This window comes from Leiobunum rupestre, chromosome 3, assembly GCF_980474605.1.
Source record: "Leiobunum rupestre chromosome 3, qqLeiRupe1.1.hap1, whole genome shotgun sequence".
Taxonomy (NCBI): Eukaryota; Metazoa; Arthropoda; class Arachnida; order Opiliones; family Sclerosomatidae; genus Leiobunum; species Leiobunum rupestre.
The window spans coordinates 27,392,443-27,419,902 of NC_143386.1; the positions used below are offsets into that span (position 1 = coordinate 27,392,443).

Below are 27,460 nucleotides of genomic sequence, written 5' to 3' on the forward strand. Positions count from 1 at the left end.
TTTTTCAAATTATTTAAAATGTGTCTCTTGTTTGTTTTTCCATCATATTGCTATTGCAGGGGCTTGAGGCGCAACGGATAACGCGTCTGCCTACGGAGCAGAAGATTCCAGGTTCGAATCCTGGCTAGTTCGTTTGTTTTTCAAATTATTTAAAACGTTTCTCTGGTTTGGTTTTCCATCAAAGTGCTATTGCGGGGGCTTGTGGCGCAACGGATAACGCGTCTGCCTACGGAGCAGAAGATTCCAGGTTCGAATCCTGGGAAGCTCGTTTTTTTCAAATTATTTAAAACGTTTCTCTGGTTTGGTTTTCCATCATAATGCTATTGCGGGGGCTTGTGGCGCAACGGATAACGCGTCTGCCTACGTAGCAGAAGATTCCAGGTCCGAATCCTGTCAAGGTCGTTTTTTTTCTAATTACTTAAAACGTGTCTCTTGTTTGGTTTTCCATCTAATTGCTATTGCGGGGGCTTGAGGCGCAACGGATAACGCGTCTGCCTACGGAGCAGAAGATTCCAGGCTCGAATCCTGGCAAGCTCGGTTTTTTTTCTAATAATTTAAAACGTGTCTCTTGTTTGCTTTTCCATCATATTGCTATTGCGGGGGCTTGTGGCGCAACGGATAACGCGTCTGCCTACGGAGCAGGAGATTCCAGGTTCGAATCCTGGCAAGCTCTGTTTTTTTTCTAATTATTTAAAACGTGTCTCTTGTTTGGTTTTCCATCATAATGCTATTGCGGGGGCTTGTGGCGAAACGGATAACGCGTCTGTCTACGGAGCTGAAGATTCCAGATTCGAATCCTGGCAAGCTCGGTTTTTTTTCTAATTATTTAAAACGTGTCTCTTGTTTGGTTTTCCATCACATTGCTATTGCGGGGGCTTGTGGCGCAACGGATAACGCGTCTGCCTACGGAGCAGAAGATTCCAGGTTCGAATCCTGGCAAGCTCGTTTTTTTTTCAAATTATTTAAAACGTGTCTCTTGTTTGGTTTTCCATCACAATGCTATTGCGGGGGCTTGTGGCGCAACGGATAACGCGTCTGCCTACGGAGCAGAAGATTCCAGGTTCGAATCCTGGCTAGCTCGTTTGTTTTTCAAATTATTTAAAACGTTTCTCTGGTTTGGTTTTCCATCATAATGCTATTGCGGGGGCTTGTGGCGCAACGGATAACGCGTATGCCTACGGAGCAGAAGATTCCAGGTTCGAATCCTTACAAGCTCGTTTTTTTTTTATTATTTAAAACGCTTCTCTAGTTTGGTTTTCCATCATTATGCTATTGCGGGGGCTTGAGGCGCAACGGATAACGCGTCTACCTACGGAGCAGAAGATTCCAGGTTCGAAACCTGGCTAGCTCGTTTGTTTTTCAAATTATTTAAAACGTTTCTCTGGTTTGGTTTTCCATCATAATGCTATCGCGGGGGCTTGTGGCGCAACGGATAACGCGTCTGCCTACGGAGCAGAAGATTCCAGGTTCGAATCCTGGCAAGTTCGTTTTTTTTTAAATTATTTAAAACGCTTTTCTGGTTTGGTTTTCCATCATTATGCTATTGCGGGGGCTTGTGGCGCAACGGATAACGCGTCTGCCTACGGAGCAGAAGATTCCAGGTTCGAATCCTAGCAAGCTCGGTTTTTTTTCTAATTATTTAAAACGTGTCTCTTGTTTGGTTTTCCATCATAATGCTATTGCGGGGGCTTGTGGCGAAACGGATAACGCGTCTGTCTACGGAGCTGAAGATTCCAGGTTCGAATCCTGGTAAGCTCGTTTTTTTTTCAAATTATTTAAAACGTGTCTCTTGTTTGGTTTTCCATCACATTGCTATTGCGGGGGCTTGTGGCGCAACGGATAACGCGTCTGCCTACGGAGCAGAAGATTCCAGGTTCGAATCCTGGTAAGCTCGTTTTTTTTTCAAATTATTTAAAACGTGTCTCTTGTTTGGTTTTCCATCACATTGCTATTGCGGGGGCTTGTGGCGCAACGGATAACGCGTCTGCCTACGGAGCAGAAGATTCCAGGTTCGAATCCTGGCAAGCTCGTTTGTTTTTCAAATTATTTAAAACGTTTCTCTGGTTTGGTTTTCCATCATAATGCTATTGCGGGGGCTTGTGGCGCAACGGATAACGCGTCTGTCTACGGAGCTGAAGATTCCAGATTCGAATCCTGGCAAGCTCGGTTTTTTTTCTAATTATTTAAAACGTGTCTCTTGTTTGGTTTTCCATCACATTGCTATTGCGGGGGCTTGTGGCGCAACGGATAACGCGTCTGCCTACGGAGCAGAAGATTCCAGGTTCGAATCCTGGCAAGCTCGTTTTTTTTTCAAATTATTTAAAACGTGTCTCTTGTTTGGTTTTCCATCACAATGCTATTGCGGGGGCTTGTGGCGCAACGGATAACGCGTCTGCCTACGGAGCAGAAGATTCCAGGTTCGAATCCTGGCAAGCTCTTTTTTTTTTCAAATTATTTAAAATGTGTCTCTTGTTTGTTTTTCCATCATATTGCTATTGCAGGGGCTTGAGGCGCAACGGATAACGCGTCTGCCTACGGAGCAGAAGATTCCAGGTTCGAATCCTGGCTAGTTCGTTTGTTTTTCAAATTATTTAAAACGTTTCTCTGGTTTGGTTTTCCATCAAAGTGCTATTGCGGGGGCTTGTGGCGCAACGGATAACGCGTCTGCCTACGGAGCAGAAGATTCCAGGTTCGAATCCTGGGAAGCTCGTTTTTTTCAAATTATTTAAAACGTTTCTCTGGTTTGGTTTTCCATCATAATGCTATTGCGGGGGCTTGTGGCGCAACGGATAACGCGTCTGCCTACGTAGCAGAAGATTCCAGGTCCGAATCCTGTCAAGGTCGTTTTTTTTCTAATTACTTAAAACGTGTCTCTTGTTTGGTTTTCCATCTAATTGCTATTGCGGGGGCTTGAGGCGCAACGGATAACGCGTCTGCCTACGGAGCAGAAGATTCCAGGCTCGAATCCTGGCAAGCTCGGTTTTTTTTCTAATAATTTAAAACGTGTCTCTTGTTTGCTTTTCCATCATATTGCTATTGCGGGGGCTTGTGGCGCAACGGATAACGCGTCTGCCTACGGAGCAGGAGATTCCAGGTTCGAATCCTGGCAAGCTCTGTTTTTTTTCTAATTATTTAAAACGTGTCTCTTGTTTGGTTTTCCATCATAATGCTATTGCGGGGGCTTGTGGCGAAACGGATAACGCGTCTGTCTACGGAGCTGAAGATTCCAGATTCGAATCCTGGCAAGCTCGGTTTTTTTTCTAATTATTTAAAACGTGTCTCTTGTTTGGTTTTCCATCACATTGCTATTGCGGGGGCTTGTGGCGCAACGGATAACGCGTCTGCCTACGGAGCAGAAGATTCCAGGTTCGAATCCTGGCAAGCTCGTTTTTTTTTCAAATTATTTAAAACGTGTCTCTTGTTTGGTTTTCCATCACAATGCTATTGCGGGGGCTTGTGGCGCAACGGATAACGCGTCTGCCTACGGAGCAGAAGATTCCAGGTTCGAATCCTGGCTAGCTCGTTTGTTTTTCAAATTATTTAAAACGTTTCTCTGGTTTGGTTTTCCATCATAATGCTATTGCGGGGGCTTGTGGCGCAACGGATAACGCGTATGCCTACGGAGCAGAAGATTCCAGGTTCGAATCCTTACAAGCTCGTTTTTTTTTTATTATTTAAAACGCTTCTCTAGTTTGGTTTTCCATCATTATGCTATTGCGGGGGCTTGAGGCGCAACGGATAACGCGTCTACCTACGGAGCAGAAGATTCCAGGTTCGAAACCTGGCTAGCTCGTTTGTTTTTCAAATTATTTAAAACGTTTCTCTGGTTTGGTTTTCCATCATAATGCTATCGCGGGGGCTTGTGGCGCAACGGATAACGCGTCTGCCTACGGAGCAGAAGATTCCAGGTTCGAATCCTGGCAAGTTCGTTTTTTTTTAAATTATTTAAAACGCTTTTCTGGTTTGGTTTTCCATCATTATGCTATTGCGGGGGCTTGTGGCGCAACGGATAACGCGTCTGCCTACGGAGCAGAAGATTCCAGGTTCGAATCCTAGCAAGCTCGGTTTTTTTTCTAATTATTTAAAACGTGTCTCTTGTTTGGTTTTCCATCATAATGCTATTGCGGGGGCTTGTGGCGAAACGGATAACGCGTCTGTCTACGGAGCTGAAGATTCCAGGTTCGAATCCTGGTAAGCTCGTTTTTTTTTCAAATTATTTAAAACGTGTCTCTTGTTTGGTTTTCCATCACATTGCTATTGCGGGGGCTTGTGGCGCAACGGATAACGCGTCTGCCTACGGAGCAGAAGATTCCAGGTTCGAATCCTGGTAAGCTCGTTTTTTTTTCAAATTATTTAAAACGTGTCTCTTGTTTGGTTTTCCATCACATTGCTATTGCGGGGGCTTGTGGCGCAACGGATAACGCGTCTGCCTACGGAGCAGAAGATTCCAGGTTCGAATCCTGGCTAGCTCGTTTGTTTTTCAAATTATTTAAAACGTTTCTCTGGTTTGGTTTTCCATCATAATGCTATTGCGGGGGCTTGTGGCGCAACGGATAACGCGTCTGCCTACGGAGCAGAAGATTCCAGGTTCGAATCCTTACAAGCTCGTTTTTTTTTTATTATTTAAAACGCTTCTCTAGTTTGGTTTTCCATCACATTGCTATTGCGGGGGCTTGTGGCGCAACGGATAACGCGTCTGCCTACGGAGCAGAAGATTCCAGGTTCGAATCCTGGCAAGCTCGTTTTTTTTTCAAATTATTTAAAACGTGTCTCTTGTTTGGTTTTCCATCACATTGCTATTGCGGGGGCTTGTGGCGCAACGGATAACGCGTCTGCCTACGGAGCAGAAGATTCCAGGTTCGAATCCTGGCAAGCTCGTTTTTTTTTCAAATTATTTAAAATATGTCTCTTGTTTGGTTTTCCATCATATTGCTATTGCGGGGGCTTGAGGCGCAATGGATAACGCGTCTACCTACGGAGCAGAAGATTCCAGGTTCGAATCCTGGCTAGCTCGTTTGTTTTTCAAATTATTTAAAACGTTTCTCTGGTTTGGTTTTCCATCATAATGCTATTGCGGGGGCTTGTGGCGCAACGGATAACGCGTCTGCCTACGGAGCAGAAGATTCCAGGTTCGAATCCTGGCAAGTTCGTTTTTTTTTAAATTATTTAAAACGCTTTTCTGGTTTGGTTTTCCATCATTATGCTATTGCGGGGGCTTGTGGCGCAACGGATAACGCGTCTGCCTACGGAGCAGAAGATTCCAGGTTCGAATCCTGGCAAGCTCGTTTTTTTTTTCAAATTATTTAAAACGTGTCTCTTGTTTGGTTTTCCAAATTATTTAAAACGTTTCTCTGGTTTGGTTTTCCATCATAATGCTATTGCGTGGGCTTGTGGCGCAACGGATAACGCGTCTGCCTACGTAGCAGAAGATTCCAGGTCCGAATCCTGGCAAGCTCGTTTTTTTTCTAATTACTTAAAACGTGTCTCTTGTTTGGTTTTCCATCATATTGCTATTGCGGGGGCTTGTGGCGCAACGAATAACGCGTCTGTCTAGGGAGCAGAAGATTCCAGATTCGAATCCTGACAAGCTCGTTTTTTTCTTTAAATTATTTAAAATGTGTCTCTTGGTTGGTTTTCCATCATATTGCTATTGCGGGGGCTTGTGGCGCAACGGATAACGCGTCTGCCTACGGAGCAGAAGATTCCAGTTTCGAATCCTGGCAGGCTCGTTTTTTTTTCAAATTATTTAAAATGTGTCTCTTGTTTGGTTTTCCATCATATTGCTATTGCGTGGGCTTGAGGCGCAACGGATAACGCGTCTGCCTACGGAGCAGAAGATTCCAGGTTCGAATCCTGGCTAGTTCGTTTGTTTTTCAAATTATTTAAAACGTTTCTCTGGTTTGGTTTTCCATCATAATGCTATTGCGGGGGCTTGTGGCGCAACGGATAACGCGTCTGCCTACGGAGCAGAAGATTCCAGGTTCGAATCCTGGCAAGCTCGTTTTTTTTTCAAATTATTTAAAACGTGTCTCTTGTTTGGTTTTCCAAATTATTTAAAACGTGTCTCTGGTTTGGTTTTCCATCATATTGCTATTGCGGGGGCTTGTGGCGCAACGAATAAAGCGTCTGTCTAGGGAGCAGAAGATTCCAGATTCGAATCCTGGCAAGCTCGTTTTTTTTCTTCAAATTATTTAAAATGTGTCTCTTGCTTGGTTTTCCATCATATTGCTATTGCGGGAGCTTGTGGCGCAACGGATAACGCGTCTGCCTACGGAGCAGAAGATTCCAGGTTCGAATCCTGGCAAGCTCGTTTTTTTTTCAAATTATTTAAAATGTGTCTCTTGTTTGGTTTTCCATCATATTGCTATTGCGGGGGCTTGAGGCGCAACGGATAACGCGTCTGCCTACGGAGCAGAAGATTCCAGGTTCGAATCCTTACAAGCTCGTTTTTTTTTTATTATTTAAAACGCTTCTCTAGTTTGGTTTTCCATCACATTGCTATTGCGGGGGCTTGTGGCGCAACGGATAACGCGTCTGCCTACGGAGCAGAAGATTCCAGGTTCGAATCCTGGCAAGCTCGTTTTTTTTTCAAATTATTTAAAACGTGTCTCTTGTTTGGTTTTCCATCACATTGCTATTGCGGGGGCTTGTGGCGCAACGGATAACGCGTCTGCCTACGGAGCAGAAGATTCCAGGTTCGAATCCTGGCAAGCTCGTTTTTTTTTCAAATTATTTAAAATATGTCTCTTGTTTGGTTTTCCATCATATTGCTATTGCGGGGGCTTGAGGCGCAATGGATAACGCGTCTACCTACGGAGCAGAAGATTCCAGGTTCGAATCCTGGCTAGCTCGTTTGTTTTTCAAATTATTTAAAACGTTTCTCTGGTTTGGTTTTCCATCATAATGCTATTGCGGGGGCTTGTGGCGCAACGGATAACGCGTCTGCCTACGGAGCAGAAGATTCCAGGTTCGAATCCTGGCAAGTTCGTTTTTTTTTAAATTATTTAAAACGCTTTTCTGGTTTGGTTTTCCATCATTATGCTATTGCGGGGGCTTGTGGCGCAACGGATAACGCGTCTGCCTACGGAGCAGAAGATTCCAGGTTCGAATCCTGGCAAGCTCGTTTTTTTTTTCAAATTATTTAAAACGTGTCTCTTGTTTGGTTTTCCAAATTATTTAAAACGTTTCTCTGGTTTGGTTTTCCATCATAATGCTATTGCGTGGGCTTGTGGCGCAACGGATAACGCGTCTGCCTACGTAGCAGAAGATTCCAGGTCCGAATCCTGGCAAGCTCGTTTTTTTTCTAATTACTTAAAACGTGTCTCTTGTTTGGTTTTCCATCATATTGCTATTGCGGGGGCTTGTGGCGCAACGAATAACGCGTCTGTCTAGGGAGCAGAAGATTCCAGATTCGAATCCTGACAAGCTCGTTTTTTTCTTTAAATTATTTAAAATGTGTCTCTTGGTTGGTTTTCCATCATATTGCTATTGCGGGGGCTTGTGGCGCAACGGATAACGCGTCTGCCTACGGAGCAGAAGATTCCAGTTTCGAATCCTGGCAGGCTCGTTTTTTTTTCAAATTATTTAAAATGTGTCTCTTGTTTGGTTTTCCATCATATTGCTATTGCGTGGGCTTGAGGCGCAACGGATAACGCGTCTGCCTACGGAGCAGAAGATTCCAGGTTCGAATCCTGGCTAGTTCGTTTGTTTTTCAAATTATTTAAAACGTTTCTCTGGTTTGGTTTTCCATCATAATGCTATTGCGGGGGCTTGTGGCGCAACGGATAACGCGTCTGCCTACGGAGCAGAAGATTCCAGGTTCGAATCCTGGCAAGCTCGTTTTTTTTTCAAATTATTTAAAACGTGTCTCTTGTTTGGTTTTCCAAATTATTTAAAACGTGTCTCTGGTTTGGTTTTCCATCATATTGCTATTGCGGGGGCTTGTGGCGCAACGAATAAAGCGTCTGTCTAGGGAGCAGAAGATTCCAGATTCGAATCCTGGCAAGCTCGTTTTTTTTCTTCAAATTATTTAAAATGTGTCTCTTGCTTGGTTTTCCATCATATTGCTATTGCGGGAGCTTGTGGCGCAACGGATAACGCGTCTGCCTACGGAGCAGAAGATTCCAGGTTCGAATCCTGGCAAGCTCGTTTTTTTTTCAAATTATTTAAAATGTGTCTCTTGTTTGGTTTTCCATCATATTGCTATTGCGGGGGCTTGAGGCGCAACGGATAACGCGTCTGCCTACGGAGCAGAAGATTCCAGGTTCGAATCCTGGCTAGTTCGTTTGTTTTTCAAATTATTTAAAACGTTTCTCTGGTTTGGTTTTCCATCATAATGCTATTGCGGGGGCTTGTGGCGCAACGGATAACGCGTCTGCCTACGGAGCGGAAGATTCCAGGTTCGAATCCTGGGAAGCTCGTTTTTTTCAAATTATTTAAAACGTTTCTCTGGTTTGGTTTTCCATCATAATGCTATTGCGGGGGCTTGTGGCGCAACGGATAACGCGTCTGCCTACGTAGCAGAAGATTCCAGGTCCGAATCCTGGCAAGCTCGTTTTTTTTCTAATTACTTAAAACGTGTCTCTTGTTTGGTTTTCCATCATATTGCTATTGCGGGGGCTTGTGGCGCAACGAATAACGCGTCTGTCAAGGGAGCAGAAGATTCCAGATTCGAATCCTGACAAGCTCGTTTTTTTTCTTCAAATTATTTAAAATGTGTCTCTTGCTTGGTTTTCCATCATATTGCTATTGCGGGGGCTTGTGGCGCAACGGATAACGCGTCTGCCTACGGAGCAGAAGATTCCAGGCTCGAATCCTGGCAAGCTCGTTTTTTTTCAAATTATTTAAAATGTGTCTCTTGTTTGGTTTTCCATCATATTGCTATTGCGGGGGCTTGTGGCGCAACGAATAACGCGTCTGTCTACGGAGCAGAAGAGGAGAGTCGCGTTTGGTTTTTTGGAGAGTGCGGTTCGTTTTTCTTTGCTCTCCTCGCCTGCTCGCTAAGCCTTAGTTTCGGTTCTTTCTCTAACATTTTGTTTGTTTAATTTAAAATTTACTAATTCGCGCAGTTTATTTTTCGTTTTTCGTGCCCTCCTGGGTTTTCTTCTGATATCCAGGATGGATGTTTTAAAACGTTCCATTTTCGTGGAATGCGCCGTGAAAGAAGTTTCGAAGCAAGAAATTTTAACGGCATGTATTTTGGATTACGGGCCTAATACGGTCTCGTCGGTTGTTGCTACGGAGGGTGGCTATTACGTCACCTTCTTACGCGAGGAAGAAGCGGAATTGTGTCTTTATGCTGGGATCGAAGTAGGAGAGACGCGTTTTGATGTGTCTGGGATAGCGAGGAAAACAGTTATTGTCCATATCTATGGTTTACCTGAGTTTGTGAGTGACGAAGCGGTGAAGGAGAAATTGGAAAGCTTACAATGTGAGTTGCGTGGCGGATATATCTGGACTAAAAATGACGCCGGAATTTATTTTGGAATTCGTTCGGTCAAGGTTCGCCTTGCCGAATGTGTCAGTTCGTTACCGTACGGTCTAAAGATCAAAGACGTTTTAGGTCGGGAGACTTTTTATCAGGTTCGTCACTCCTCTCAGAGTAAAGTTTGTAATGGGTGTCTCTCTTCGAGCCACCTGTATAAAGACTGTCCCTCTTTTATCTGTTTTCGTTGTAAGAAGCAAGGTCATGTGGCTCGTTCCTGTCCAACTCGCTCTGAAGTTGTTGAATCCGCGGATACGGTCGCTGATAGGATGGTCGAAGAACAGGATGCGTGCCTGACTACTGATCAGGTTCTTTCAGACAAAGAGTCCTCTCAAGGCATGGTTGCCCAGGGGGGCGACAATGTTGATCGGCCAAAATTTCCCAAGCACGTTACGAAGGACGTTGGTAAGAGATTCTTGACTTCGACGAGTGGCTCGGATGTTGATAAACGCCAGCCTCCTCCTAAGAAGACGAACGTCTACTCTACGGAATCGAATGCCATCGCACCTGCCAAGTTGCCTTCTACGTCCCTGCCAACTGTTGTCACGCCTGTCCCCGGTTCCTTTAATGCCATTAAAAATCGTCTCTCTTAACGTCAATGGTCTTCGGAATGTTAATAAGATGTCGGAAGTGCTTATTTTTATGGACGCGTATGATGTGGTTTTTTTACAAGAGACACACTGGACGAATGAACATGTGAGTACTTTTCGGAAAATTTTTCGCGGCCGCGTTTTTTGGGATAATGACCCTACTACTACTTTTTGCGGTGTAGCGACCTGCTTTCGGGCTGGGCTGGATATTGTTCCTTCGCGAGTTTTTCGAAGCGACTGTGGCCGATTTCTTTCTGTCTCCGCGGTAGTTGACGATGTTCCTATGGATTTCGCGAATATTTATGCTCCGAATGACGCGCCGTCGCGTTCTCTTTTTATGTCTTCGGCGAAGTTGTGGTGTTCGCTTTTACCTCGTCCGATTATAGCAGGGGATTTTAATGATATTTTAAACTCATCTCTCGATCGTCGCCCCGTTTCTAATCTTCGTTCCGCCGTTCCGCCTACGAGTTTTAAGCTTTGGCTTACCAGTCTTGATCTTTATGATCCCTGGAGGGCTTCTCACGCCGATCATTTTGATTATTATCACGACCCTTTAACTTTCGGGAGTGATCATCTTGTTATTTTTCTACTTTTTATCATTTTTTTCCCCTCAGCATAGCCCTCTAGGGACCATTCATATATTGTTTTTGTTTCATTTCATTTATCTGGCCTATTCTGGCAGCCCCGTAGCTTTTTCGTTTTTACACACCCCGATAAGATAAGGGGTCATCTATTTATCTTGTATATAAAGCCAAGACAACTTTGTACAAGGCAGTCAGTTTTTCTTTAGTTTTGTTTTAATCGTTTCTTCAAGGGTGATCAGAATGTGGTATACAGCATTCGGTGACGCGGTTCGACATGAAGGTTAAAAGTGCACGGTACTTGTGCGGGTATTTCGGTCGAATTCGTGGTTGTGCGCGATGACTTTGGTGTAGAAGTTATGTGCGGTTCTTCCTTGGAAGGTTACTTGAAGAGCGATAAGTACTTTTGAACATTTCCTTTATAATTTTTCTTTATTTCGTTTAAATGTATTGTGTAAACTGAAACTCTTATGTCCCGACCTAATTTCCTGCGAGTTTAGCAGACGATTATATGCCACCCCTTTTGTTAGACCAGAAACCCCGTAGATTTAGTTCTTTTGTTCAACTGTCAGAGCAGCCATACTCCTTTATCATCTAGTCTGTCAAATCCTCCACATCCGAAACTAAATACGAAATTGGTGATAGTTAACTATTTTTATTTACGTCAGGCTAGCCAAAGCCAGTTTCTTTATATTTATTTTTTTTAAACTAGTACAAATAAAAGAGTTACTGTTTTGCATAGCTACTATTGATTTCATTTACCTACTCTGTGACAATACCGACTCTAAGGATCCGAACAAATAAATTCGATACATACGGCACGGGGAAATAAGTATTTAAATTTCCCTCGAGTTTAGTGCGTGGGTCAGATTCTCAAGGTTACATTTGGAACTTTTTGAATCTTCCCTCCTTACTGATCTCCACGACTCCCCCCTCCCCCCCCTGAAAGTTATAGTGTCGTAATATTATACTCGTTCCGGTTTCGTATTCGGGAACTTTGTCATGTCGCGGATTGACTATTTATTTATTCGCCCAACGGATGCGCATAATTGTTCGCGGAATCTAATCTTGAATGTTCCTTTTTCTGACCACAAGGCCGTGTCTTTCGTCTTTGATCCCAGTGGCGTCCAGCGCGGCCCTGGGGTCTGGGCGTTTAACTCTACGTTACTTCAAGAGGAGCGCTTTCGTACGGGTATCCAGCGTATTGTTGATCGGAGTCGCGACACCGTCGAATACCGTGTAGATATTTTTCAATGGTACGAAAATCTTAAAGTTTGTATTAAGGATTACGCCATGTTCTACGGCAAAGCTCGCGCTCAGAAGTTGAGAAGTTCTCGCGCTGCTTTATTGGTTCGGATTTCTCACCTCGAGTCTCGCTACGTGTCCGATCCCACTTGTTTGCCGGAGTTGCTGGACGCTAAGCAGGCATTGGCGGATTTCGATTCTGAGGTGCTTTGTGGCCAGGTCGTACGCGCTAAGACGGATTTTAAAGAATTGGGTGAGCGACCCACGCGCTATTTTCTACGCCTGGAGACTCATCGTCAGAGTATAAAATCGATTGGTCGTTTAGTGTCTTCATCAGGAGAGGTCTTTCGCGACGGGCGTCTCATCCGTCAGCAAATTTTTGATTTCTATAATGCCCTTTATACTCATGAGCCTATTTGCGAGGCCCAGAGTCGAAGTTTTAGCAATCGGGTCCGGGACCGGGTATCGAAAGCTGATCGTGACGCGGTTGAGTTGCCTGTCACCTGGGAGGAACTCGAGCGGTCCTTGGGGTCTATGAAGCCCAATAAGAGTCCGGGACTTGATGGTTTGACGGTGGAGTTTTGGCGGTTTTTTCTTCCGCTTATTAAGGATGACTTTCTTCGCCTAGCCCATATCGCCCGTGACCAGGGTCAAATTCCGCGCAGCATGAAAATAGGTCTTATTATCCTTTTGCCCAAGACTGGTGATTTAACTCTTTTAAAGAACTGGAGGCCTATTACGTTACTCAATACTGATTATAAAATTTTATCCAAAGTTTTTGCTCTCCGAGTAGCGTCGCTTTTGCCGAACATTACGTCATCTACGCAAACGGGTGCGGTTCGTGGTCGGGACATTTCTACCTCCACGAGACTGTTGTCAGATGTCGCCGAGAACCTCCGCCTTCGCGAAGAGGGTGGCATTATGGTCCAGCTGGACCTTATGAAGGCTTTCGACCGGGTGGCATGGCCATATTTATTTGAGCTCTTAGCGGCCATGGGGTTTGGCCCGTTTTTCTGCAAGTGGATTCAAGCTTTTGTCGCGGGTTCCAGGGCCTGTGTCAAAGTCAATGGTCATTTGACTGATGTCTTTTCGTTAGGGCGGTCGGTTCGCCAAGGGTGCCCGCTTAGCCCTCTGCTATATGTTTTAGCCTCGGAACCTCTGTTTTCCGCGGTCACGTCGCACGAATCCATCCCGCCGGTACGGTTATCCGCGCATTCGGTTTTGCCGACTCTCTTTCAACATATGGATGACACCACGGTTGTAACTTCAACTTCTGCGACGTTTTTGCGGATTTCGGTCAAGCCTCCGGAGCGAAATTGAACCCGTCAAAGTGCCACGCGAAATGGCTTGGTCTATATCATGGTCGAGACCTTATCGAGATCAGCGGCGTAACGCTTTCTAGTTCACCTTTGAAAATTCTCGGTATTTGGATAGACTACGATTCTGTGCATTCGGCTCGCCTTCAATGGGAGGAGCGCTACGGCAAGTTCTCTCGGGTCTTACGGTCTTGGAAAGGTCGTACTCTCTCGGTCGTTGGCAAAGTTTTGGTTGTCAATGTGCTCGCTGCATCTATGCTCTGGCATATTTTAAAAACAGTCGATATTTCGCCTTTTTGGCTTCGTCAATTTCGGGAAGCCATTTTGAACTTCATTTGGGGCAATGGCCCTCATCTGGTCGCCTATGAGAGTCTTGTTCGGCCAACGCTGATCGGAGGGTTCGGGCTAGTAGACATTTGTACCAAAGTTAAGGCGTTTCGCGTTCGCGAAGCTCTTACGTTGTTTGCAGAGACTACTCCGGTTTTCGCTCGGGATCTTTCGTCGCAGATTCTTAATCTTTATGGCGGCGCCTTGCAATTGGGCCTACACGTTTTCCGGTTATCTATCACTTCTCGTTGCGCCGCTGGTCTTCCGTCTCGGTATGTTTCCATGCTGCTTGCTTGGAGGGATTTTCAGCACATTCGTGGCTGGACCTTTCCCGCTCTCTCGAATTTTTTGGACGAACCGCTTTTTTTAAATCCGCGTCTGTCGTTGCCACATTTTGGTCGTCTTGAGCGTGGGTTTTTCTCGCAAGCGGGTTTTCGGACAGTACGCGATCTGTGTTACGAGTACGTCCCCGGGTTCTTGCCGCCACAGGCGTGTTTAGACGCTACAGCCGATTCATCGCTCGTTTTGCCTCGGTCTCGGGTCTTGCTACTCTACCAAGAACTTATTGATGCAGTTCCTCCGCTTTGGTCCATGAGCATTCAACAAGGGGGGCGTCAATTGCGTCGCCCTCCGGTCGCGCACGAGGTCGGTTTATCGGTTATTGACGTGTCGGGCGAAAAGGTGTCTCTCGCTATCGCAGTGAGGCCCATTTACGCTGCGTTCGCGGAATCACTGTCTATCGAGTCGAGTGGAGAAGAACGCTGGCGTCGCTTTTTCGGCGGCCCTCTTCAACGTATTCGCTGGAAATTCGTGCGATCCAATTTTTTGGGTCCTTCGCTCTCTGCCATAAATTTACGCCTCCTTCATCATGGTTTCACGGTGAAGTCGCGTTTGGTGCACGCTCTAGTGGTACCGGATGATACGTGCATATATTGTCGGATAGACTCAGAGACGGTAGAACATCTCTTCGTAACGTGCCCCGTGGTTTCTCAATTATGGACTTGGCTATTCTGTGATATTTTGGAACTCAATCGTGATTTATATGGCGTTTCTTCGTATACGCGAAATTCTTTCCTTATTTTTGGTTTAATTAATAAAGACTTGCATAACTCTAAAATGTTTTGGACAGTGGTCCAGTTCCTTTGTGCTGTATTGAAAAGAGAAATTTGGTTATACCGGTGTTATTGTTCTTTTAATGATATTCAATTTAATCACTTTTTGTGTCAAAAGAAATTTCATGCAGTTTTAAAACTAGAATGTCGTCATAAGCAACAGAAATAACATTTAGATTTGCCGTCAGAATTAATTTTATACAACATGTTAAACCAAATATTTGAATAGAATGCTTGTTGATTGTTTGTCCTAAATTCTATTTTGTGTTTTATAACCTCCAATCTTTATGATTGTATTGTAATTTTAATACTGTGAATAAAGGGTTTTTAAAAAAAATAAAAAAAAAACAAAAACGCGTCTGTCTAGGGAGCAGAAGATTCCAGATTCGAATCCTGGCAAGCTCGTTTTTTTTCTTCAAATTATTTAAAATGTGTCTCTTGCTTGGTTTTCCATCATATTGCTATTGCGGGGGCTTGTGGCGCAACGGATAACGCGTTTGCCTACGGAGCAGAAGATTCCAGGTTCGAATCCTGGCAAGTTCGTTTTTTTTTCAAATTATTTAAAATGTGTCTCTTGTTTGGTTTTCCATCATATTGCTATTGCGGGGGCTTGAGGCGCAACGGATAACGCGTCTGCCTACGGAGCAGAAGATTCCAGGTTCGAATCCTGGCTAGTTCGTTTGTTTTTCAAATTATTTAAAACGTTTCTCTGGTTTGGTTTTCCATCATAATGCTATTGCGGGGGCTTGTGGCGCAACGGATCACGCGTCTGCCTACGTAGCAGAAGATTCCAGGTCCGAATCCTGGCAAGCTCGTTTTTTTTCTAATTACTTAAAACGTGTCTCTTGTTTGGTTTTCCATCATATTGCTATTGCAGGGGCTTGTGGCGCAACAAATAACGCGTCTGTCTAGGGAGAAGAAGATTCCAGATTCGAATCCTGACAAGCTCGTTTTTTTTCTTCAAATTATTTAAAATGTGTCTCTTGCTTGGTTTTCCATCATATAGCTATTGCGGGGGCTTGTGGCGCAACGGATAACGCGTCTGCCTACGGAGCAGAAGATTCCAGGTTCGAATCCTGGTAAGCTCGTTTTTTTTTCAAATTATTTAAAACGTGTCTCTTGTTTGGTTTTCCATCACATTGCTATTGCGGGGGCTTGTGGCGCAACGGATAACGCGTCTGCCTACGGAGCAGAAGATTCCAGGTTCGAATCCTGGCTAGCTCGTTTGTTTTTCAAATTATTTAAAACGTTTCTCTGGTTTGGTTTTCCATCATAATGCTATTGCGGGGGCTTGTGGCGCAACGGATAACGCGTCTGCCTACGGAGCAGAAGATTCCAGGTTCGAATCCATACAAGCTCGTTTTTTTTTTATTATTTAAAACGCTTCTCTAGTTTGGTTTTCCATCACATTGCTATTGCGGGGGCTTGTGGCGCAACGGATAACGCGTCTGCCTACGGAGCAGAAGATTCCAGGTTCGAATCCTGGCAAGCTCGGTTTTTTTTCAAATTATTTAAAATATGTCTCTTGTTTGGTTTTCCATCATATTGCTATTGCGGGGGCTTGAGGCGCAACGGATAACGCGTCTACCTACGGAGCAGAAGATTCCAGGTTCGAAACCTGGCTAGCTCGTTTGTTTTTCAAATTATTTAAAACGTTTCTCTGGTTTGGTTTTCCATCATAATGCTATTGCGGGGGCTTGTGGCGCAACGGATAACGCGTCTGCCTACGGAGCAGAAGATTCCAGGTTCGAATCCTGGCAAGTTCGTTTTTTTTTAAATTATTTAAAACGCTTTTCTGGTTTGGTTTTCCATCATTATGCTATTGCGGGGGCTTGTGGCGCAACGGATAACGCGTCTGCCTACGGAGCAGAAGATTCCAGGTTCGAATCCTGGCAAGCTCGGTTTTTTTTCTAATTATTTAAAACGTGTCTCTTGTTTGGTTTTCCATCATAATGCTATTGCGGGGGCTTGTGGCGAAACGGATAACGCGTCTGTCTACGGAGCTGAAGATTCCAGGTTCGAATCCTGGTAAGCTCGTTTTTTTTTCAAATTATTTAAAACGTGTCTCTTGTTTGGTTTTCCATCACATTGCTATTGCGGGGGCTTGTGGCGCAACGGATAACGCGTCTGCCTACGGAGCAGAAGATTCCAGGTTCGAATCCTGGTAAGCTCGTTTTTTTTTCAAATTATTTAAAACGTGTCTCTTGTTTGGTTTTCCATCACATTGCTATTGCGGGGGCTTGTGGCGCAACGGATAACGCGTCTGCCTACGGAGCAGAAGATTCCAGGTTCGAATCCTGGCTAGCTCGTTTGTTTTTCAAATTATTTAAAACGTTTCTCTGGTTTGGTTTTCCATCATAATGCTATTGCGGGGGCTTGTGGCGCAACGGATAACGCGTCTGCCTACGGAGCAGAAGATTCCAGGTTCGAATCCTTACAAGCTCGTTTTTTTTTTATTATTTAAAACGCTTCTCTAGTTTGGTTTTCCATCACATTGCTATTGCGGGGGCTTGTGGCGCAACGGATAACGCGTCTGCCTACGGAGCAGAAGATTCCAGGTTCGAATCCTGGCAAGCTCGTTTTTTTTTCAAATTATTTAAAACGTGTCTCTTGTTTGGTTTTCCATCACATTGCTATTGCGGGGGCTTGTGGCGCAACGGATAACGCGTCTGCCTACGGAGCAGAAGATTCCAGGTTCGAATCCTGGCAAGCTCGTTTTTTTTTCAAATTATTTAAAATATGTCTCTTGTTTGGTTTTCCATCATATTGCTATTGCGGGGGCTTGAGGCGCAACGGATAACGCGTCTACCTACGGAGCAGAAGATTCCAGGTTCGAATCCTGGCTAGCTCGTTTGTTTTTCAAATTATTTAAAACGTTTCTCTGGTTTGGTTTTCCATCATAATGCTATTGCGGGGGCTTGTGGCGCAACGGATAACGCGTCTGCCTACGGAGCAGAAGATTCCAGGTTCGAATCCTGGCAAGTTCGTTTTTTTTTAAATTATTTAAAACGCTTTTCTGGTTTGGTTTTCCATCATTATGCTATTGCGGGGGCTTGTGGCGCAACGGATAACGCGTCTGCCTACGGAGCAGAAGATTCCAGGTTCGAATCCTGGCAAGCTCGTTTTTTTTTTCAAATTATTTAAAACGTGTCTCTTGTTTGGTTTTCCAAATTATTTAAAACGTTTCTCTGGTTTGGTTTTCCATCATAATGCTATTGCGTGGGCTTGTGGCGCAACGGATAACGCGTCTGCCTACGTAGCAGAAGATTCCAGGTCCGAATCCTGGCAAGCTCGTTTTTTTTCTAATTACTTAAAACGTGTCTCTTGTTTGGTTTTCCATCATATTGCTATTGCGGGGGCTTGTGGCGCAACGAATAACGCGTCTGTCTAGGGAGCAGAAGATTCCAGATTCGAATCCTGACAAGCTCGTTTTTTTCTTTAAATTATTTAAAATGTGTCTCTTGGTTGGTTTTCCATCATATTGCTATTGCGGGGGCTTGTGGCGCAACGGATAACGCGTCTGCCTACGGAGCAGAAGATTCCAGTTTCGAATCCTGGCAGGCTCGTTTTTTTTTCAAATTATTTAAAATGTGTCTCTTGTTTGGTTTTCCATCATATTGCTATTGCGTGGGCTTGAGGCGCAACGGATAACGCGTCTGCCTACGGAGCAGAAGATTCCAGGTTCGAATCCTGGCTAGTTCGTTTGTTTTTCAAATTATTTAAAACGTTTCTCTGGTTTGGTTTTCCATCATAATGCTATTGCGGGGGCTTGTGGCGCAACGGATAACGCGTCTGCCTACGGAGCAGAAGATTCCAGGTTCGAATCCTGGCAAGCTCGTTTTTTTTTCAAATTATTTAAAACGTGTCTCTTGTTTGGTTTTCCAAATTATTTAAAACGTGTCTCTGGTTTGGTTTTCCATCATATTGCTATTGCGGGGGCTTGTGGCGCAACGAATAAAGCGTCTGTCTAGGGAGCAGAAGATTCCAGATTCGAATCCTGGCAAGCTCGTTTTTTTTCTTCAAATTATTTAAAATGTGTCTCTTGCTTGGTTTTCCATCATATTGCTATTGCGGGAGCTTGTGGCGCAACGGATAACGCGTCTGCCTACGGAGCAGAAGATTCCAGGTTCGAATCCTGGCAAGCTCGTTTTTTTTTTCAAATTATTTAAAATGTGTCTCTTGTTTGGTTTTCCATCATATTGCTATTGCGGGGGCTTGAGGCGCAACGGATAACGCGTCTGCCTACGGAGCAGAAGATTCCAGGTTCGAATCCTGGCTAGTTCGTTTGTTTTTCAAATTATTTAAAACGTTTCTCTGGTTTGGTTTTCCATCATAATGCTATTGCGGGGGCTTGTGGCGCAACGGATAACGCGTCTGCCTACGGAGCGGAAGATTCCAGGTTCGAATCCTGGGAAGCTCGTTTTTTTCAAATTATTTAAAACGTTTCTCTGGTTTGGTTTTCCATCATAATGCTATTGCGGGGGCTTGTGGCGCAACGGATAACGCGTCTGCCTACGTAGCAGAAGATTCCAGGTCCGAATCCTGGCAAGCTCGTTTTTTTTCTAATTACTTAAAACGTGTCTCTTGTTTGGTTTTCCATCATATTGCTATTGCGGGGGCTTGTGGCGCAACGAATAACGCGTCTGTCAAGGGAGCAGAAGATTCCAGATTCGAATCCTGACAAGCTCGTTTTTTTTCTTCAAATTATTTAAAATGTGTCTCTTGCTTGGTTTTCCATCATATTGCTATTGCGGGGGCTTGTGGCGCAACGGATAACGCGTCTGCCTACGGAGCAGAAGATTCCAGGTTCGAATCCTGGCAAGCTCGTTTTTTTTCAAATTATTTAAAATGTGTCTCTTGTTTGGTTTTCCATCATATTGCTATTGCGGGGGCTTGTGGCGCAACGAATAACGCGTCTGTCTACGGAGCAGAAGAGGAGAGTCGCGTTTGGTTTTTTGGAGAGTGCGGTTCGTTTTTCTTTGCTCTCCTCGCCTGCTCGCTAAGCCTTAGTTTCGGTTCTTTCTCTAACATTTTGTTTGTTTAATTTAAAATTTACTAATTCGCGCAGTTTATTTTTCGTTTTTCGTGCCCTCCTGGGTTTTCTTCTGATATCCAGGATGGATGTTTTAAAACGTTCCATTTTCGTGGAATGCGCCGTGAAAGAAGTTTCGAAGCAAGAAATTTTAACGGCATGTATTTTGGATTACGGGCCTAATACGGTCTCGTCGGTTGTTGCTACGGAGGGTGGCTATTACGTCACCTTCTTACGCGAGGAAGAAGCGGAATTGTGTCTTTATGCTGGGATCGAAGTAGGAGAGACGCGTTTTGATGTGTCTGGGATAGCGAGGAAAACAGTTATTGTCCATATCTATGGTTTACCTGAGTTTGTGAGTGACGAAGCGGTGAAGGAGAAATTGGAAAGCTTACAATGTGAGTTGCGTGGCGGAATTATCTGGACTAAAAATGACGCCGGAATTTATTTTGGAATTCGTTCGGTCAAGGTTCGCCTTGCCGAATGTGTCAGTTCGTTACCGTACGGTCTAAAGATCAAAGACGTTTTAGGTCGGGAGACTTTTTATCAGGTTCGTCACTCCTCTCAGAGTAAAGTTTGTAATGGGTGTCTCTCTTCGAGCCACCTGTATAAAGACTGTCCCTCTTTTATCTGTTTTCGTTGTAAGAAGCAAGGTCATGTGGCTCGTTCCTGTCCAACTCGCTCTGAAGTTGTTGAATCCGCGGATACGGTCGCTGATAGGATGGTCGAAGAACAGGATGCGTGCCTGACTACTGATCAGGTTCTTTCAGACAAAGAGTCCTCTCAAGGCATGGTTGCCCAGGGGGGCGACAATGTTGATCGGCCAAAATTTCCCAAGCACGTTACGAAGGACGTTGGTAAGAGATTCTTGACTTCGACGAGTGGCTCGGATGTTGATAAACGCCAGCCTCCTCCTAAGAAGACGAACGTCTACTCTACGGAATCGAATGCCATCGCACCTGCCAAGTTGCCTTCTACGTCCCTGCCAACTGTTGTCACGCCTGTCCCCGGTTCCTTTAATGCCATTAAAAATCGTCTCTCTTAACGTCAATGGTCTTCGGAATGTTAATAAGATGTCGGAAGTGCTTATTTTTATGGACGCGTATGATGTGGTTTTTTTACAAGAGACACACTGGACGAATGAACATGTGAGTAATTTTCGGAAAATTTTTCGCGGCCGCGTTTTTTGGGATAATGACCCTACTACTACTTTTTGCGGTGTAGCGACCTGCTTTCGGGCTGGGCTGGATATTGTTCCTTCGCGAGTTTTTCGAAGCGACTGTGGCCGATTTCTTTCTGTCTCCGCGGTAGTTGACGATGTTCCTATGGATTTCGCGAATATTTATGCTCCGAATGACGCGCCGTCGCGTTCTCTTTTTATGTCTTCGGCGAAGTTGTGGTGTTCGCTTTTACCTCGTCCGATTATAGCAGGGGATTTTAATGATATTTTAAACTCATCTCTCGATCGTCGCCCCGTTTCTAATCTTCGTTCCGCCGTTCCGCCTACGAGTTTTAAGCTTTGGCTTACCAGTCTTGATCTTTATGATCCCTGGAGGGCTTCTCACGCCGATCATTTTGATTATTATCACGACCCTTTAACTTTCGGGAGTGATCATCTTGTTATTTTTCTACTTTTTATCATTTTTTTCCCCTCAGCATAGCCCTCTAGGGACCATTCATATATTGTTTTTGTTTCATTTCATTTATCTGGCCTATTCTGGCAGCCCCGTAGCTTTTTCGTTTTTACACACCCCGATAAGATAAGGGGTCATCTATTTATCTTGTATATAAAGCCAAGACAACTTTGTACAAGGCAGTCAGTTTTTCTTTAGTTTTGTTTTAATCGTTTCTTCAAGGGTGATCAGAATGTGGTATACAGCATTCGGTGACGCGGTTCGACATGAAGGTTAAAAGTGCACGGTACTTGTGCGGGTATTTCGGTCGAATTCGTGGTTGTGCGCGATGACTTTGGTGTAGAAGTTATGTGCGGTTCTTCCTTGGAAGGTTACTTGAAGAGCGATAAGTACTTTTGAACATTTCCTTTATAATTTTTCTTTATTTCGTTTAAATGTATTGTGTAAACTGAAACTCTTATGTCCCGACCTAATTTCCTGCGAGTTTAGCAGACGATTATATGCCACCCCTTTTGTTAGACCAGAAACCCCGTAGATTTAGTTCTTTTGTTCAACTGTCAGAGCAGCCATACTCCTTTATCATCTAGTCTGTCAAATCCTCCACATCCGAAACTAAATACGAAATTGGTGATAGTTAACTATTTTTATTTACGTCAGGCTAGCCAAAGCCAGTTTCTTTATATTTATTTTTTTTAAACTAGTACAAATAAAAGAGTTACTGTTTTGCATAGCTACTATTGATTTCATTTACCTACTCTGTGACAATACCGACTCTAAGGATCCGAACAAATAAATTCGATACATACGGCACGGGGAAATAAGTATTTAAATTTCCCTCGAGTTTAGTGCGTGGGTCAGATTCTCAAGGTTACATTTGGAACTTTTTGAATCTTCCCTCCTTACTGATCTCCACGACTCCCCCCTCCCCCCCCTGAAAGTTATAGTGTCGTAATATTATACTCGTTCCGGTTTCGTATTCGGGAACTTTGTCATGTCGCGGATTGACTATTTATTTATTCGCCCAACGGATGCGCATAATTGTTCGCGGAATCTAATCTTGAATGTTCCTTTTTCTGACCACAAGGCCGTGTCTTTCGTCTTTGATCCCAGTGGCGTCCAGCGCGGCCCTGGGGTCTGGGCGTTTAACTCTACGTTACTTCAAGAGGAGCGCTTTCGTACGGGTATCCAGCGTATTGTTGATCGGAGTCGCGACACCGTCGAATACCGTGTAGATATTTTTCAATGGTACGAAAATCTTAAAGTTTGTATTAAGGATTACGCCATGTTCTACGGCAAAGCTCGCGCTCAGAAGTTGAGAAGTTCTCGCGCTGCTTTATTGGTTCGGATTTCTCACCTCGAGTCTCGCTACGTGTCCGATCCCACTTGTTTGCCGGAGTTGCTGGACGCTAAGCAGGCATTGGCGGATTTCGATTCTGAGGTGCTTTGTGGCCAGGTCGTACGCGCTAAGACGGATTTTAAAGAATTGGGTGAGCGACCCACGCGCTATTTTCTACGCCTGGAGACTCATCGTCAGAGTATAAAATCGATTGGTCGTTTAGTGTCTTCATCAGGAGAGGTCTTTCGCGACGGGCGTCTCATCCGTCAGCAAATTTTTGATTTCTATAATGCCCTTTATACTCATGAGCCTATTTGCGAGGCCCAGAGTCGAAGTTTTAGCAATCGGGTCCGGGACCGGGTATCGAAAGCTGATCGTGACGCGGTTGAGTTGCCTGTCACCTGGGAGGAACTCGAGCGGTCCTTGGGGTCTATGAAGCCCAATAAGAGTCCGGGACTTGATGGTTTGACGGTGGAGTTTTGGCGGTTTTTTCTTCCGCTTATTAAGGATGACTTTCTTCGCCTAGCCCATATCGCCCGTGACCAGGGTCAAATTCCGCGCAGCATGAAAATAGGTCTTATTATCCTTTTGCCCAAGACTGGTGATTTAACTCTTTTAAAGAACTGGAGGCCTATTACGTTACTCAATACTGATTATAAAATTTTATCCAAAGTTTTTGCTCTCCGAGTAGCGTCGCTTTTGCCGAACATTACGTCATCTACGCAAACGGGTGCGGTTCGTGGTCGGGACATTTCTACCTCCACGAGACTGTTGTCAGATGTCGCCGAGAACCTCCGCCTTCGCGAAGAGGGTGGCATTATGGTCCAGCTGGACCTTATGAAGGCTTTCGACCGGGTGGCATGGCCATATTTATTTGAGCTCTTAGCGGCCATGGGGTTTGGCCCGTTTTTCTGCAAGTGGATTCAAGCTTTTGTCGCGGGTTCCAGGGCCTGTGTCAAAGTCAATGGTCATTTGACTGATGTCTTTTCGTTAGGGCGGTCGGTTCGCCAAGGGTGCCCGCTTAGCCCTCTGCTATATGTTTTAGCCTCGGAACCTCTGTTTTCCGCGGTCACGTCGCACGAATCCATCCCGCCGGTACGGTTATCCGCGCATTCGGTTTTGCCGACTCTCTTTCAACATATGGATGACACCACGGTTGTAACTTCAACTTCTGCGACGTTTTTGCGGATTTCGGTCAAGCCTCCGGAGCGAAATTGAACCCGTCAAAGTGCCACGCGAAATGGCTTGGTCTATATCATGGTCGAGACCTTATCGAGATCAGCGGCGTAACGCTTTCTAGTTCACCTTTGAAAATTCTCGGTATTTGGATAGACTACGATTCTGTGCATTCGGCTCGCCTTCAATGGGAGGAGCGCTACGGCAAGTTCTCTCGGGTCTTACGGTCTTGGAAAGGTCGTACTCTCTCGGTCGTTGGCAAAGTTTTGGTTGTCAATGTGCTCGCTGCATCTATGCTCTGGCATATTTTAAAAACAGTCGATATTTCGCCTTTTTGGCTTCGTCAATTTCGGGAAGCCATTTTGAACTTCATTTGGGGCAATGGCCCTCATCTGGTCGCCTATGAGAGTCTTGTTCGGCCAACGCTGATCGGAGGGTTCGGGCTAGTAGACATTTGTACCAAAGTTAAGGCGTTTCGCGTTCGCGAAGCTCTTACGTTGTTTGCAGAGACTACTCCGGTTTTCGCTCGGGATCTTTCGTCGCAGATTCTTAATCTTTATGGCGGCGCCTTGCAATTGGGCCTACACGTTTTCCGGTTATCTATCACTTCTCGTTGCGCCGCTGGTCTTCCGTCTCGGTATGTTTCCATGCTGCTTGCTTGGAGGGATTTTCAGCACATTCGTGGCTGGACCTTTCCCGCTCTCTCGAATTTTTTGGACGAACCGCTTTTTTTAAATCCGCGTCTGTCGTTGCCACATTTTGGTCGTCTTGAGCGTGGGTTTTTCTCGCAAGCGGGTTTTCGGACAGTACGCGATCTGTGTTACGAGTACGTCCCCGGGTTCTTGCCGCCACAGGCGTGTTTAGACGCTACAGCCGATTCATCGCTCGTTTTGCCTCGGTCTCGGGTCTTGCTACTCTACCAAGAACTTATTGATGCTGTTCCTCCGCTTTGGTCCATGAGCATTCAACAAGGGGGGCGTCAATTGCGTCGCCCTCCGGTCGCGCACGAGGTCGGTTTATCGGTTATTGACGTGTCGGGCGAAAAGGTGTCTCTCGCTATCGCAGTGAGGCCCATTTACGCTGCGTTCGCGGAATCATTGTCTATCGAGTCGAGTGGAGAAGAACGCTGGCGTCGCTTTTTCGGCGGCCCTCTTCAACGTATTCGCTGGAAATTCGTGCGATCCAATTTTTTGGGTCCTTCGCTCTCTGCCATAAATTTACGCCTCCTTCATCATGGTTTCACGGTGAAGTCGCGTTTGGTGCACGCTCTAGTGGTACCGGATGATACGTGCATATATTGTCGGATAGACTCAGAGACGGTAGAACATCTCTTCGTAACGTGCCCCGTGGTTTCTCAATTATGGACTTGGCTATTCTGTGATATTTTGGAACTCAATCGTGATTTATATGGCGTTTCTTCGTATACGCGAAATTCTTTCCTTATTTTTGGTTTAATTAATAAAGACTTGCATAACTCTAAAATGTTTTGGACAGTGGTCCAGTTCCTTTGTGCTGTATTGAAAAGAGAAATTTGGTTATACCGGTGTTATTGTTCTTTTAATGATATTCAATTTAATCACTTTTTGTGTCAAAAGAAATTTCATGCAGTTTTAAAACTAGAATGTCGTCATAAGCAACAGAAATAACATTTAGATTTGCCGTCAGAATTAATTTTATACAACATGTTAAACCAAATATTTGAATAGAATGCTTGTTGATTGTTTGTCCTAAATTCTATTTTGTGTTTTATAACCTCCAATCTTTATGATTGTATTGTAATTTTAATACTGTGAATAAAGGGTTTTTAAAAAAAATAAAAAAAAAACAAAAACGCGTCTGTCTAGGGAGCAGAAGATTCCAGATTCGAATCCTGGCAAGCTCGTTTTTTTTCTTCAAATTATTTAAAATGTGTCTCTTGCTTGGTTTTCCATCATATTGCTATTGCGGGGGCTTGTGGCGCAACGGATAACGCGTTTGCCTACGGAGCAGAAGATTCCAGGTTCGAATCCTGGCAAGTTCGTTTTTTTTTCAAATTATTTAAAATGTGTCTCTTGTTTGGTTTTCCATCATATTGCTATTGCGGGGGCTTGAGGCGCAACGGATAACGCGTCTGCCTACGGAGCAGAAGATTCCAGGTTCGAATCCTGGCTAGTTCGTTTGTTTTTCAAATTATTTAAAACGTTTCTCTGGTTTGGTTTTCCATCATAATGCTATTGCGGGGGCTTGTGGCGCAACGGATAACGCGTCTGCCTACGGAGCAGAAGATTCCAGGTTCGAATCCTGGGAAGCTCGTTTTTTTCAAATTATTTAAAACGTTTCTCTGGTTTGGTTTTCCATCATAATGCTATTGCGGGGGCTTGTGGCGCAACGGATCACGCGTCTGCCTACGTAGCAGAAGATTCCAGGTCCGAATCCTGGCAAGCTCGTTTTTTTTCTAATTACTTAAAACGTGTCTCTTGTTTGGTTTTCCATCATATTGCTATTGCAGGGGCTTGTGGCGCAACAAATAACGCGTCTGTCTAGGGAGAAGAAGATTCCAGATTCGAATCCTGACAAGCTCGTTTTTTTTCTTCAAATTATTTAAAATGTGTCTCTTGCTTGGTTTTCCATCATATAGCTATTGCGGGGGCTTGTGGCGCAACGGATAACGCGTCTGCCCACGGAGCAGAAGATTCCAGGTTCGAATCCTGGCAAGCTCGTTTTTTTTTCTAATTATTTAAAACGTGTCTCTTGTTTGGTTTTCCATCAAATGGCTAGTGCGGGGGCTTGTGGCTCAACGGATAACGCGTCTGCCTACGGAGCAGAAGATTCCAGGTTCGAATCCTGGCAAGCTCGCTTTTTTTAAAATTATTTAAAACGCTTCTCTGGTTTGGTTTTCCATCATAATGCTATTGCGGGGGCTTGTGGCGCAACGGATAACGCGTCTGCCTACGGAGCAGAATATTCCAGGTTCGAATCCTGGCAAGCTCGGTTTTTTTTCTAATTACTTAAAACGTGTCTCTTGTTTGGTTTTCCATCGTATTGCTATATAGGGGGCTTGTGGCGCAACGGATAACGCGTCTGCCTACGGAGCAGAAGATTCCAGGTTCGAATCCTGGCAAGCTAGGTTTTTTTTCTTATTATTTAAAACGTGTCTCTTGTTTGGTTTTAAATCATATTGCTATTGCGGGGGCTTGTGGCGCAACGGATAACGCGTCTGCCTACGGAGCAGAAGATTCCAGGTTCGAATCCTGGCAAGCTCGTTTTTTTTTTCAAATTATTTAAAACGTGTCTCTTGTTTGGTTTTCCAAATTATTTAAAACGTGTCTCTGGTTTGGTTTTCCATCATATTGCTATTGCGGGGGCTTGTGGCGCAACGAATAAAGCGTCCGTCTAGGGAGCAGAAGATTCCAGATTCGAATCCTGGCAAGCTCGTTTTTTTTTTTAAATTATTTAAAACGTGTCTCTGGTTTGGTTTTCCATCATATTGCTATTGCGGGGGCTTGTGGCGCAACGAATAACGCGTCTGTCTAGGGAGCAGAAGACTCCAGATTCGAATCCTGGCTAGCTCGTTTTTTTTTTCAAATTATTTAAAATGTGTCTCTTGCTTGGTTTTCCATCATATTGCTATTGCGGGGGCTTGAGGCG

General features: G+C 44.6%; 1 protein-coding gene, 1 long non-coding RNA gene and 55 other non-coding genes across 61 annotated transcripts in view; 55 read left to right on the forward strand and 2 right to left on the reverse strand.

Moving 5' to 3' along the window:
* The window catches only part of LOC149950979 (uncharacterized), a 277,136-nt gene that overhangs the window by 234,688 nt on the left and 14,988 nt on the right, over positions 1-27,460 (reverse strand). The gene's annotated exons all lie outside the window — the stretch shown is intronic.
* LOC149950985 (prostatic acid phosphatase-like) overlaps positions 1-27,460 on the reverse strand; it is a 164,404-nt gene that overhangs the window by 127,268 nt on the left and 9,676 nt on the right. The gene's annotated exons all lie outside the window — the stretch shown is intronic.
* Positions 196-268, forward strand: TRNAR-ACG (transfer RNA arginine (anticodon ACG)). Its single transcript has one exon. It is a non-coding gene; the product is annotated as a tRNA-Arg (tRNA).
* Positions 601-673, forward strand: TRNAR-ACG (transfer RNA arginine (anticodon ACG)). The gene has a single exon. It is a non-coding gene; the product is annotated as a tRNA-Arg (tRNA).
* Positions 873-945, forward strand: TRNAR-ACG (transfer RNA arginine (anticodon ACG)). The gene has a single exon. It is a non-coding gene; the product is annotated as a tRNA-Arg (tRNA).
* Positions 1,009-1,081, forward strand: TRNAR-ACG (transfer RNA arginine (anticodon ACG)). Its single transcript has one exon. It is a non-coding gene; the product is annotated as a tRNA-Arg (tRNA).
* Positions 1,415-1,487, forward strand: TRNAR-ACG (transfer RNA arginine (anticodon ACG)). The gene has a single exon. It is a non-coding gene; the product is annotated as a tRNA-Arg (tRNA).
* TRNAR-ACG (transfer RNA arginine (anticodon ACG)) lies at positions 1,550-1,622 on the forward strand. Its single transcript has one exon. It is a non-coding gene; the product is annotated as a tRNA-Arg (tRNA).
* TRNAR-ACG (transfer RNA arginine (anticodon ACG)) lies at positions 1,822-1,894 on the forward strand. Its single transcript has one exon. It is a non-coding gene; the product is annotated as a tRNA-Arg (tRNA).
* Positions 1,958-2,030, forward strand: TRNAR-ACG (transfer RNA arginine (anticodon ACG)). Its single transcript has one exon. It is a non-coding gene; the product is annotated as a tRNA-Arg (tRNA).
* Positions 2,230-2,302, forward strand: TRNAR-ACG (transfer RNA arginine (anticodon ACG)). The gene has a single exon. It is a non-coding gene; the product is annotated as a tRNA-Arg (tRNA).
* TRNAR-ACG (transfer RNA arginine (anticodon ACG)) lies at positions 2,366-2,438 on the forward strand. Its single transcript has one exon. It is a non-coding gene; the product is annotated as a tRNA-Arg (tRNA).
* Positions 2,638-2,710, forward strand: TRNAR-ACG (transfer RNA arginine (anticodon ACG)). The gene has a single exon. It is a non-coding gene; the product is annotated as a tRNA-Arg (tRNA).
* TRNAR-ACG (transfer RNA arginine (anticodon ACG)) lies at positions 3,043-3,115 on the forward strand. The gene has a single exon. It is a non-coding gene; the product is annotated as a tRNA-Arg (tRNA).
* TRNAR-ACG (transfer RNA arginine (anticodon ACG)) lies at positions 3,315-3,387 on the forward strand. Its single transcript has one exon. It is a non-coding gene; the product is annotated as a tRNA-Arg (tRNA).
* On the forward strand, positions 3,451-3,523 carry TRNAR-ACG (transfer RNA arginine (anticodon ACG)). The gene has a single exon. It is a non-coding gene; the product is annotated as a tRNA-Arg (tRNA).
* On the forward strand, positions 3,857-3,929 carry TRNAR-ACG (transfer RNA arginine (anticodon ACG)). The gene has a single exon. It is a non-coding gene; the product is annotated as a tRNA-Arg (tRNA).
* On the forward strand, positions 3,992-4,064 carry TRNAR-ACG (transfer RNA arginine (anticodon ACG)). The gene has a single exon. It is a non-coding gene; the product is annotated as a tRNA-Arg (tRNA).
* Positions 4,264-4,336, forward strand: TRNAR-ACG (transfer RNA arginine (anticodon ACG)). Its single transcript has one exon. It is a non-coding gene; the product is annotated as a tRNA-Arg (tRNA).
* TRNAR-ACG (transfer RNA arginine (anticodon ACG)) lies at positions 4,400-4,472 on the forward strand. Its single transcript has one exon. It is a non-coding gene; the product is annotated as a tRNA-Arg (tRNA).
* On the forward strand, positions 4,670-4,742 carry TRNAR-ACG (transfer RNA arginine (anticodon ACG)). The gene has a single exon. It is a non-coding gene; the product is annotated as a tRNA-Arg (tRNA).
* TRNAR-ACG (transfer RNA arginine (anticodon ACG)) lies at positions 4,806-4,878 on the forward strand. Its single transcript has one exon. It is a non-coding gene; the product is annotated as a tRNA-Arg (tRNA).
* Positions 5,078-5,150, forward strand: TRNAR-ACG (transfer RNA arginine (anticodon ACG)). The gene has a single exon. It is a non-coding gene; the product is annotated as a tRNA-Arg (tRNA).
* On the forward strand, positions 5,213-5,285 carry TRNAR-ACG (transfer RNA arginine (anticodon ACG)). Its single transcript has one exon. It is a non-coding gene; the product is annotated as a tRNA-Arg (tRNA).
* TRNAR-ACG (transfer RNA arginine (anticodon ACG)) lies at positions 5,929-6,001 on the forward strand. The gene has a single exon. It is a non-coding gene; the product is annotated as a tRNA-Arg (tRNA).
* On the forward strand, positions 6,238-6,310 carry TRNAR-ACG (transfer RNA arginine (anticodon ACG)). The gene has a single exon. It is a non-coding gene; the product is annotated as a tRNA-Arg (tRNA).
* Positions 6,508-6,580, forward strand: TRNAR-ACG (transfer RNA arginine (anticodon ACG)). Its single transcript has one exon. It is a non-coding gene; the product is annotated as a tRNA-Arg (tRNA).
* On the forward strand, positions 6,644-6,716 carry TRNAR-ACG (transfer RNA arginine (anticodon ACG)). The gene has a single exon. It is a non-coding gene; the product is annotated as a tRNA-Arg (tRNA).
* Positions 6,916-6,988, forward strand: TRNAR-ACG (transfer RNA arginine (anticodon ACG)). The gene has a single exon. It is a non-coding gene; the product is annotated as a tRNA-Arg (tRNA).
* TRNAR-ACG (transfer RNA arginine (anticodon ACG)) lies at positions 7,051-7,123 on the forward strand. Its single transcript has one exon. It is a non-coding gene; the product is annotated as a tRNA-Arg (tRNA).
* TRNAR-ACG (transfer RNA arginine (anticodon ACG)) lies at positions 7,767-7,839 on the forward strand. Its single transcript has one exon. It is a non-coding gene; the product is annotated as a tRNA-Arg (tRNA).
* TRNAR-ACG (transfer RNA arginine (anticodon ACG)) lies at positions 8,076-8,148 on the forward strand. Its single transcript has one exon. It is a non-coding gene; the product is annotated as a tRNA-Arg (tRNA).
* On the forward strand, positions 8,348-8,420 carry TRNAR-ACG (transfer RNA arginine (anticodon ACG)). Its single transcript has one exon. It is a non-coding gene; the product is annotated as a tRNA-Arg (tRNA).
* Positions 8,755-8,827, forward strand: TRNAR-ACG (transfer RNA arginine (anticodon ACG)). Its single transcript has one exon. It is a non-coding gene; the product is annotated as a tRNA-Arg (tRNA).
* TRNAR-ACG (transfer RNA arginine (anticodon ACG)) lies at positions 15,126-15,198 on the forward strand. Its single transcript has one exon. It is a non-coding gene; the product is annotated as a tRNA-Arg (tRNA).
* TRNAR-ACG (transfer RNA arginine (anticodon ACG)) lies at positions 15,671-15,743 on the forward strand. Its single transcript has one exon. It is a non-coding gene; the product is annotated as a tRNA-Arg (tRNA).
* Positions 15,807-15,879, forward strand: TRNAR-ACG (transfer RNA arginine (anticodon ACG)). The gene has a single exon. It is a non-coding gene; the product is annotated as a tRNA-Arg (tRNA).
* TRNAR-ACG (transfer RNA arginine (anticodon ACG)) lies at positions 16,077-16,149 on the forward strand. The gene has a single exon. It is a non-coding gene; the product is annotated as a tRNA-Arg (tRNA).
* Positions 16,349-16,421, forward strand: TRNAR-ACG (transfer RNA arginine (anticodon ACG)). Its single transcript has one exon. It is a non-coding gene; the product is annotated as a tRNA-Arg (tRNA).
* TRNAR-ACG (transfer RNA arginine (anticodon ACG)) lies at positions 16,484-16,556 on the forward strand. Its single transcript has one exon. It is a non-coding gene; the product is annotated as a tRNA-Arg (tRNA).
* Positions 16,756-16,828, forward strand: TRNAR-ACG (transfer RNA arginine (anticodon ACG)). The gene has a single exon. It is a non-coding gene; the product is annotated as a tRNA-Arg (tRNA).
* On the forward strand, positions 16,892-16,964 carry TRNAR-ACG (transfer RNA arginine (anticodon ACG)). Its single transcript has one exon. It is a non-coding gene; the product is annotated as a tRNA-Arg (tRNA).
* On the forward strand, positions 17,162-17,234 carry TRNAR-ACG (transfer RNA arginine (anticodon ACG)). The gene has a single exon. It is a non-coding gene; the product is annotated as a tRNA-Arg (tRNA).
* TRNAR-ACG (transfer RNA arginine (anticodon ACG)) lies at positions 17,298-17,370 on the forward strand. The gene has a single exon. It is a non-coding gene; the product is annotated as a tRNA-Arg (tRNA).
* TRNAR-ACG (transfer RNA arginine (anticodon ACG)) lies at positions 17,570-17,642 on the forward strand. Its single transcript has one exon. It is a non-coding gene; the product is annotated as a tRNA-Arg (tRNA).
* On the forward strand, positions 17,705-17,777 carry TRNAR-ACG (transfer RNA arginine (anticodon ACG)). Its single transcript has one exon. It is a non-coding gene; the product is annotated as a tRNA-Arg (tRNA).
* TRNAR-ACG (transfer RNA arginine (anticodon ACG)) lies at positions 18,421-18,493 on the forward strand. The gene has a single exon. It is a non-coding gene; the product is annotated as a tRNA-Arg (tRNA).
* On the forward strand, positions 18,730-18,802 carry TRNAR-ACG (transfer RNA arginine (anticodon ACG)). The gene has a single exon. It is a non-coding gene; the product is annotated as a tRNA-Arg (tRNA).
* On the forward strand, positions 19,003-19,075 carry TRNAR-ACG (transfer RNA arginine (anticodon ACG)). The gene has a single exon. It is a non-coding gene; the product is annotated as a tRNA-Arg (tRNA).
* TRNAR-ACG (transfer RNA arginine (anticodon ACG)) lies at positions 19,410-19,482 on the forward strand. Its single transcript has one exon. It is a non-coding gene; the product is annotated as a tRNA-Arg (tRNA).
* TRNAR-ACG (transfer RNA arginine (anticodon ACG)) lies at positions 25,781-25,853 on the forward strand. Its single transcript has one exon. It is a non-coding gene; the product is annotated as a tRNA-Arg (tRNA).
* TRNAR-ACG (transfer RNA arginine (anticodon ACG)) lies at positions 26,053-26,125 on the forward strand. The gene has a single exon. It is a non-coding gene; the product is annotated as a tRNA-Arg (tRNA).
* TRNAR-ACG (transfer RNA arginine (anticodon ACG)) lies at positions 26,460-26,532 on the forward strand. The gene has a single exon. It is a non-coding gene; the product is annotated as a tRNA-Arg (tRNA).
* Positions 26,596-26,668, forward strand: TRNAR-ACG (transfer RNA arginine (anticodon ACG)). Its single transcript has one exon. It is a non-coding gene; the product is annotated as a tRNA-Arg (tRNA).
* Positions 26,731-26,803, forward strand: TRNAR-ACG (transfer RNA arginine (anticodon ACG)). Its single transcript has one exon. It is a non-coding gene; the product is annotated as a tRNA-Arg (tRNA).
* TRNAR-ACG (transfer RNA arginine (anticodon ACG)) lies at positions 26,867-26,939 on the forward strand. Its single transcript has one exon. It is a non-coding gene; the product is annotated as a tRNA-Arg (tRNA).
* On the forward strand, positions 27,003-27,075 carry TRNAR-ACG (transfer RNA arginine (anticodon ACG)). Its single transcript has one exon. It is a non-coding gene; the product is annotated as a tRNA-Arg (tRNA).